This window comes from Callithrix jacchus, chromosome 6 (genome assembly GCF_049354715.1).
Source record: "Callithrix jacchus isolate 240 chromosome 6, calJac240_pri, whole genome shotgun sequence".
NCBI classification, from domain to species: domain Eukaryota; kingdom Metazoa; phylum Chordata; class Mammalia; order Primates; family Cebidae; genus Callithrix; species Callithrix jacchus.
This window is the reverse complement of record NC_133507.1, coordinates 136,662,818-136,671,356: the sequence shown is the minus strand read 5'-3', so window position 1 is coordinate 136,671,356 and position 8,539 is coordinate 136,662,818. Positions and strand designations below refer to the sequence as shown.

The following is an 8,539-nucleotide window of genomic DNA, read 5'->3' as shown; positions in this document are numbered from 1 at the left end:
TATCTTTTTAATGTGTTATAGAATTATGTTTGCTAGTATTTTGTTGAGGATTCTTGCATCACTATTCCTTAGTGATATTTGTCTGTAGTTTTCTTTATGTGTCATTGTCTGGCTTTGGTATCAGAGAAACACTGGCCTTGTAGAATAAATTTGGAAGTATTCACTCCTGTTTTTCAGAATAGTTTGAGTAGAACTGGTATAAGTTCTTCCTTAAATGTTTGGTAGAATTCAGCAGTGAAACTATCAGGTTCTGGGCTTTTCTGTGCTGGAAGCCTTTTCATTGTCCAAATTAGTAAACAGGAAGTCAAACTGTCGCTGTTTGCTGATGATATGATTGTATCCTAGAAAACACTAACATTCCTCTAGAAACCTCCTAGAACTGAAAAATGAGTTCAGCAAAGTTTCAGGAAACAAAATTAATGTACGCAAATCAGTAGCACTGCTCTACACCAATAGCAACCAAACTGAGAATCAAATCAGGAACCCAACCCCTTTTACAATAACTGCAAAAATTAATAAAATACTTAGGAATAAACCTAAAAGACCTCTACAAGGAAAAGTACCAAACACTGCTGAAAGAAATCACAGACAACACAAACAAACGGTAACACATCCGTGTTCATGGATGGGTAGAATCAAAACTGTGAAAATGACCATACTGTCAAAAGTATTTCCTGCTGGGCGCAGTGGCTCACGCCTATAATCCCAGCACTGTGGGAGGCTGAGGTGGGTGGATCACGAGGTCAAGAGATCGAGACCATCCTGGTCAACAAGGTGAAACCCCATCACTACTAAAAATACAAAAATTAGCTGGGCATGATGGTACGTGCCTGTAGTCCCAGCTACTTGGGAGGCTGAGGCAGGAGAACTGCTTGAACCCAGAAGGCGGAGGTTGCGGTGAGCCGAGATCATGCCATTGCACTCCAGTCTGGGTAACAACAGCGAAACTCCATCTCAACAACAACAACAACAAAAAGTATTTCCCTCACAATGCTAGAAAACAAGGATGCCATCAGTGGGACAGAAAGTCCTGAGTGATAGAAAACAGACAGGATCATGTTGACAGAGAACAAGATTGAAAAAAAATGCTCAAGAGGAAATGTCTGTAGAGATAAGACAAAGTCAAAGATGTTCCTAGCTTAAAGTGAACAAATACAAAGAGCATCGGAAAGCATAGAAATACCATCAGGGTACTAATTAAATGTGTCTGGAACAGCAGTGGAAAGAATAGATATTGCTCTCCAGGCAATACTCTGATAACTGCTTTCTAAACTGCAAAGTGTATGCCCAGACATTTTCTCAGTATGAGTGCTAAGGCTGAAAAAAAGATACAGACGTGACTGTTACCTATAGCCCCCTTTATAAGAACAGCAGGACTAAAGAAAAAGTGAGGGAGAATTTGACTTCTCCCTAGTCCAAACTCAACTATTAGTGTTATTTTCTAAAGTAGAAATATTCAAATAGGAGGTGCACAGAGTGGGTACCAGAGATGGAGGAGGAAGCCAAAGTCCTGGTAACTGAGGATCTCTGCAGGGAATGCACACTTAAAGGCTCTGATGCCAAACCATCCCCATGTGCCCAGACTGACTTCAGGTACTGCCCCTTCCTAAAATCACCAGAGACAAGCTTCTGTAAATGGAACCTATAGTCATCAAAAGGAAAATAAGAATTTTCAAATATTAGCATGGAGAAAAAAACAGAATTACGAAACACTTAAGGAAAAAAACCATGTAACAGAGGCTCAAGACTCAACAGAAAACTGATATTCAAGGATACAGTTTACAGAGAAAACCAGACTAAGTGACTATGCAGAGAATAAGTAGAGATCATAGAAATGAAAAATATGATCCCTTAAATAAAACATTCATTAGAGTGGCAGCCTACCAGAGGAAGATGGAGACAAATAAAGACTGACTTACTGAGGGGGCCAGTTGAGCTATGTGATTCTCATGAAGTTCAGGAGGATGAAGTGGCAGAAAGTACAATAGAAACGTTAAGAATGGAGAATTCATATGTTCCCACAGCACCCCAGAAAGAGAAGGAAGAGGAAATAAATGAGAGAAAATTATATTTAAAAGGAGAAGGGAAAAGAAAGAAAAAAAGAAAAGCAAAGAGAAAAAAGGTAAGAAAATGGAGGAGATAGGGTGGAGGAAAAAGTAACTTTCCATAGGTGAAAGGTCCACCATGTATCTGAGGACTGAATTTTAAAAATCCCCACATGGCCGGGCACAGTAGCTCATGCCTGTAATCTCAACACTTTGGGAGGCTGAGGTGGGTGGATCATTTGAGGTCAGGCATTTGAAAACAGCCTGGCCAACATGCTGAAACCCCGTCTGTACTAAAAATACAAAAATTAGCCAGGCATGGTGGCATATGCCTGTAGTCCCAGTTACTTGGGTGGCTGAGGCATGAGAACTGCTTGAATACGGAAGGTGGAAGTAGCAGTGAGCCAAGATCTTGCCACTGCACTCCAGCCTGGGTGACAGAGTAAGACTGTCTACCAAAAAAAACAAAAAACAAAAAACAAAACAAAACCCACATACAGACACATTCTATAAATATGTCAAAGACTCTAATAGGTCTAAATATAAAAAGAAAGCATTCATTGATTTTCAGAAAGAAAACAAACATGTATCTATGAAGGAATGAAAATCATGTTAGTGTCAGACTCAGGGTCCCCACAATTTTACAACCCCCATCATGCACAATTCACACTGTGCTGTCAAGGGGCCAATCAAACAAGACACCAACACAGATGGTACCTCCTGCAGTTGTAGAATATGGCACCCCAGCCAGACTTGTCATTGCTAACAATAAAAGCTAGAGAATTGAGCAATAACTTCAGAGTTCTGAAAGTCATTTCAAATCTAGAATTCTATATTTAGTGGATTTAGTGAGAGAGCAAAATAAAGACATTTTTTCAGACATGCAAGCCTCCAAAAAGTTACTATCTACAGGTTTTTTCTGCAAGAAATAATAAAGAGAAATTCCAGCAAGAGAAAATAAACACATGATGCCATTTAACAGAGGTAGGAAAAGATACCTGAATGGTTATTGGACAATATTTTTAAAAGCTAATTTGACCATGGGAAATGATGAGAAAGGAATGTAGGCTGTATCTGACAGCAAACTATTGCTGTCTTGTTCAAGGAGAGGCTGTATCATTAATAAACACATTTTGTTTCAAATGCTAGAGAAATCCAACTCACAGAGGGGTTTTTTTTTTTTTTTTTTTTTTTCATAAGAATTCTGGAGAAAAGAAGTTACTGGATATTGATCCAGAAACTTGATGATATGTCAGAACAAGTGTCTCTACAATTCTCTTGGCCTTTCTCGCAGCGTTAGCGTTTCATGGTTGTGAGGATGCCTGTTGCTGCCTCTGATGGTATAGCCATGTTGATTATAAGAAGAAGAAGAAAAGATGGCAAGTCATTTCTGTCTCATAATATGAAAGCCAGAGATTTCTAATATGCCTTATTGACCCCAGTTCATGTCATGTTGTTAGCAGTGGCAAATCTGTATGAGCCTGCAGCAGCCTCAGTGCCTGTTTCCTGAGAAGAAAGAATATGCGGCGCAAAAGGCAGTGAGAGACCGAGGCAAATATTGGAGCAGGAGTGAAAGTTTATTAAAATGCTTTAGAGCAGGAATGAAAGGAAGTAAAATATACTTGGAAGAAGATCAAGCAGGTGACATAAGAGACTCAAGTACACTGTTTGATCTTTGACTTGGGGTCTTTCACACTGGCATGCTTTTGGGGGGTGGCATCTCTTCTCCCTTGATTCTTCCCTTGGGGTGGGCCATCCACATGCACAGCAGTCTGCCAGCACTTGAGAGGCACCACAGGCGCAGTGTGTTTACTGAAGTTGTGCACATGCTCACTTGAGGCATTTTTCCCTTATCAGTTCAGTGGTCCCAGAGAAATGTCACTACCAGTTAAACTGCCATTTTGCCTTTTGGTGCACATACTTGGGCCCACTAGCCCAAATCCTGAGACCTTATCAGGAAGCTGCAGATCACCAGTTTCAGGTGTTTCTATCTACTGTGAGACTGCCTCTCCCTGGCATTGGCTGTGACCAATTATTAACATTATTTTAGAGAGAGTGTGTAACAACCACCTGACCATCACTTGATGGGCACCAAACCCCTCTGGTGGGAGGGGTCCTCTCCTGCCCTGCACATATCTGACAAACTACCTACCATAAAAAATGTGACTGCTCCAGCTTTAAGGGAATCGGGTACAGTGGCTCACACCTGTAATCCCAGCACTTTGGGAGGTCACGGTGGGAGGATCATGAGGTCAAGAGATTGAAACCATCCTGGCCAATATGGTGAAATCCTGTCTCTACTAAAAATACAAAAATTAGGTGTATTTGTACCTAATTGGGTATAGGGTCGCACTCCTGTAATCCAAGCTACTTGAAAGCCTGAGGCAGGAGAATGGCTTGAACCCAGGAGGCAGAGGTTGCAGTGAGCCAAGATTGAGCCACTTCACTCTAGCCTGGTGACAGAGTGAGACTCCATCTCAAAAAAAAAAAGTGGGACTGAGCAGGAACCCGCAATCAGGAACAGAGCCCTTTGCTCCTCCCTCAGAATGAATGGAGACCAGAAATCAGATGTTTATGCCCAAGAAAAGCAGGATTTCGTTCAGCACTTCTCCCAGATCGTTAGGGTGCTGACTGAGGATGAGATGGGGCACCCAGAGACAGGAGATGCTATTGCCCGGCTCAAGGAGGTCCTGGAGTACAACGCCATTGGAGGCAAGTATCACCGGGGTCTGACGGTGCTAGTAGCGTTCCGGGAGCTGGCGGAGCCAAGGAAACAGGATGCTGATAGTCTCCAGCGGGCCCTGACTGTGGGCTGGTGTGTGGAACTGCTGCAAGCTTTCTTCCTGGTGACAGATGACATCATGGATTCATCCCTCACCCGCCGGGGACAGATCTGCTGGTATCAGAAGCCAGGTGTGGGTCTGGATGCCATCAATGACGCTGTCCTTCTGGAAGCGTGTGTCTACCGCCTGCTGAAGCTCTACTGCCGGGAGCAGCCCTATTACCTGAACCTGATCGAGCTCTTCCTGCAGAGTTCCTATCAGACTGAGATTGGGCAGACCCTGGACCTCATCACAGCCCCTCAGGACAATGTGGATCTCGACAGATTCACTGAAAAGAGGTACAAATCCATTGTCAAGTACAAGACGGCTTTCTACTCCTTCTACCTTCCTGTAGCTGCAGCCATGTACATGGCAGGAATTGATGGCGAGAAGGAGCATGCCAATGCCAAGAAGATCCTGCTGGAGATGGGAGAGTTCTTTCAGATTCAGGATGATTACCTTGACCTCTTTGGGGACCCCAGTGTGACTGGCAAAGTTGGCACTGACATCCAGGACAACAAATGCAGCTGGCTCGTGGTCCAGTGTCTGCAACGGTCCACTCCGGAACAGCGCCAGATCCTGAAGGAAAATTACGGGCAGAAGGAGACTGAGAAGGTGGCCAGAGTGAAGGCATTATATGAGGAGCTGGATCTGCTGGCTGTGTTCTCGAAGTATGAGGAAGACAGTTACAACCACATTATGGCTCTGATTGAACAGTACGCAGCGCCCCTGCCCCCAGCTATCTTTCTGGGGCTTGCGCGCAAAATCTACAAGCGGAAAAAGTGACCTAGAGACTGCAAGGGCGGAGAGGAGGCTCTCAATAAATAAATTATTGTGTAATCTTGTGTTCTGTTAAAAAAAAAAAAAAAAAAAAAAAAGTGGGAGTCAGGGGGAATCCTGGGAAAGAGTATTAAGCTTTCACCACCTTATATGGAAGAAGAGTAGAGAAAGGGGTTGGGGAAATGTTGGTGGATCATTTGACCAGAGTGTCTGCCTGGAAGCTAAATGTGCTTATCCAGTATAGACATTGATAGTGAAGAAGATCAAGATATGCCACTCCAAAATATGCCTCTTTGGTCTAAGGATTATTTGGAGTTAGAGGTAATTAAGCATAAACAAAAACATGAAGAGTTCTGTGCTCTCCTCTTATCTGCCTAAAAGCAGGGCCTAAATTTTCCTTTATGAAAATGGCATAAATTCTCCCTGCCCTCCTGTAACTGGAAGAGGAAAGTGACCCACATCACCTGAGGAGAGCAGAGAGCAGCCATCAAGATGAGTCTGTATAAACAAATCTTACTAAAATAATCCTTATCTTCCATTAGTTTCCTCATGTATTTTCCCTATAGTCAATTCTCTACAATTTATCATCACTTGAAGCCCAACATTCTTTCATTTGTTAAGAAGTGTATGGAAGTTCTTGAATGTAACTTCTTCTTTGAGTTACACATCTTTTCTGTAAATGATTATGCATGTAAAAGTATTAATAAATTTGTATTCCTTTTCTTCTGTAAATCTGTCTTTTGTCAGTTAAATTTACAGGGCCCCAGGCACTGAAGATAAAAGAGTAGAGGAAAACTTTTCTTTCCTGACAAAAGTATAAATTCAAACAGCTGGTTCACAAATCAGGGGCAACTACAAACAAACATATGTAAAAAAAAATCTTATTAACAGCAGGATGACAAATCCCTATCTTCTAACCCTCAAAGAGGAGACAAAATAGTTTGCTCTGCCATTTGGATCTGAGTATGAGGTTTCAACAATGCAAGAATGAGATGCTCCCTGAACTATTTCCTCAAGAGGGTAGAGTAAGTTAACTACAGGCCTTTTGCTTTGCTAAATGTCATATGCAAAGCTGAACCACTGAATTTTGAGAACCTGATGACAGGAAAGGGAAAAAAGGGGAGAAATTAGAAATGTAGGTTTCTATGTACTCTCACCATTTGTCAAATAAAAGTTAATGCTCTAAAGAAATGAACTCCAAATATACAAGCACTATGGCCCCATCTATAAAAATATATGAGCACTCACCCTTTGTTGTATGTGTGCTTTTAGGTCAGAAGTATTTGAAATGCTGCAATGGTTATTATTATGTGAGGACACCAGTGTCAAAAGGTGGTTTTTTTTTACTAATAAAGCTTAAATAAAACGATCTGCAACCTCCGCCTCCCAGATTCAAGCAATTCTCCCACCTCGGCCTCCCCAGGAGCTGGGATTACAGGCATCTGCCACTACGCCCAACTGAGTTTTTGTGTTTTTAGTAGAGATGGGGGTTCACCATATTGGCTAGGCTGGTCTCAAACTTCTGACCTCATGATTCACCCACATCGGCCTCCCAAAGGGCTGGGATTAAAGGCATGAGCCAGTGGGCCTGGTCCAATTTCTTCATTTTTTAAGACATAAGTACAAACATACTAAGTTTTCTTATTCACTTCTTTCTTCTACCAAATTTGGAAACAACTTTAAATATCACTTGGAAAAACAGATTGTTTCCATAACCTGCCTGATAGAAAACCTCTGGCGCAGCACAACATGCCCAGTCTGCTCTGAAGAGGTGTTCTGATCCCAGTGATACGAGGTATTAAGATGGGAAGGCTGCCTGAAAACAAAATTGTTTAGGGATTTCTTTATTCCGTGATTGTTCACCCCGGGGATTGTGAATGGAATTCAAATCATTTTAAGCAAGGAGTTGCTGAATCACCTCGACTGCAGGCTTGCAAACTTGCAGCAATAACCAGAAAGGGGAAAAGGTTACAAATTCAGTTGAAATGTATAATTATGCAAATGCAAAACTGAATTAAAAATTCTCTAATCATAATGAATTATAAGTGTAAAAACTGTTACTTGTTGTAAGTTGTAACAGATCACAAGCAAATTTATGAAGATCTTTTAACAGTACTTGTATTTTTTGAGAGGTTCCCCTTTTTAGATTTTGCTCATATGATGTTATCATTTGAGTTTATCATATCTGTAGCATGAAACAAAGATATCCTTTTTTGAAGCACATTTAAATGATGTCAAAATCTAATAAAATTAATGGCCCAGTTCTTTGCAATTGCTGCAATATGTTTTCTTTCTTGCTTTTTAAGTGATTACACATAAAAATATGAAGTCTAGATTAAATTGATCTTTCTACTACTGTTCATTCTGCTATATTCCCTCTATGAAATTGATGTTTCATCTTCAATTGTATAATTTCAACTAAAATTGGAAGACCAAAGCAACTTAGGCTATAAAATAATAAAATTACCTTACTCTGGTACAGTTTTATATTTTTCAAAGCACTTTTCCCTTATTGAATTTTGTCTCACAACAAATCTAGTTATTATTATTTCTCTTTTGATATATGAGGAAAATGAGGCACAAAATGTTAAGTGGCTTGTTTTTAGTTACACCATTTAATTAGTTATAAAGCTAAGGCTGGGACGGAGTGTTTCTGTTTCTGAGTTCTTTTCTTCTCTGACTATTCCATGAGAGCTGATATTTTTATGGAAATTAGTCAGAAGTGTACTCTCTCCAGGTAAACCCTAAACTCTTCACAATAAAGAGTTCGAGGAGATTGTCAGTTCGTAGAACACCCTTCCAAATTCCACAATTTGGAAACTATAATGATCATGGAAATGATCATGAGATTGGTAATCTAATATTTTCTGTCAGCAGCTGAAATTAGACCAT

General features: G+C 40.9%; 1 pseudogene across 1 annotated transcript; it reads left to right on the top strand.

The window, feature by feature from the left end:
* Positions 1-4,562: 4,562 nt before the first annotated feature.
* Positions 4,563-5,712, top strand: LOC144576826 (farnesyl pyrophosphate synthase pseudogene; annotated as a pseudogene). Its single transcript, XR_013519393.1, has one exon. The product of XR_013519393.1 is annotated as a farnesyl pyrophosphate synthase pseudogene (transcript).
* The last annotated feature ends 2,827 nt before the right edge of the window (positions 5,713-8,539 follow it).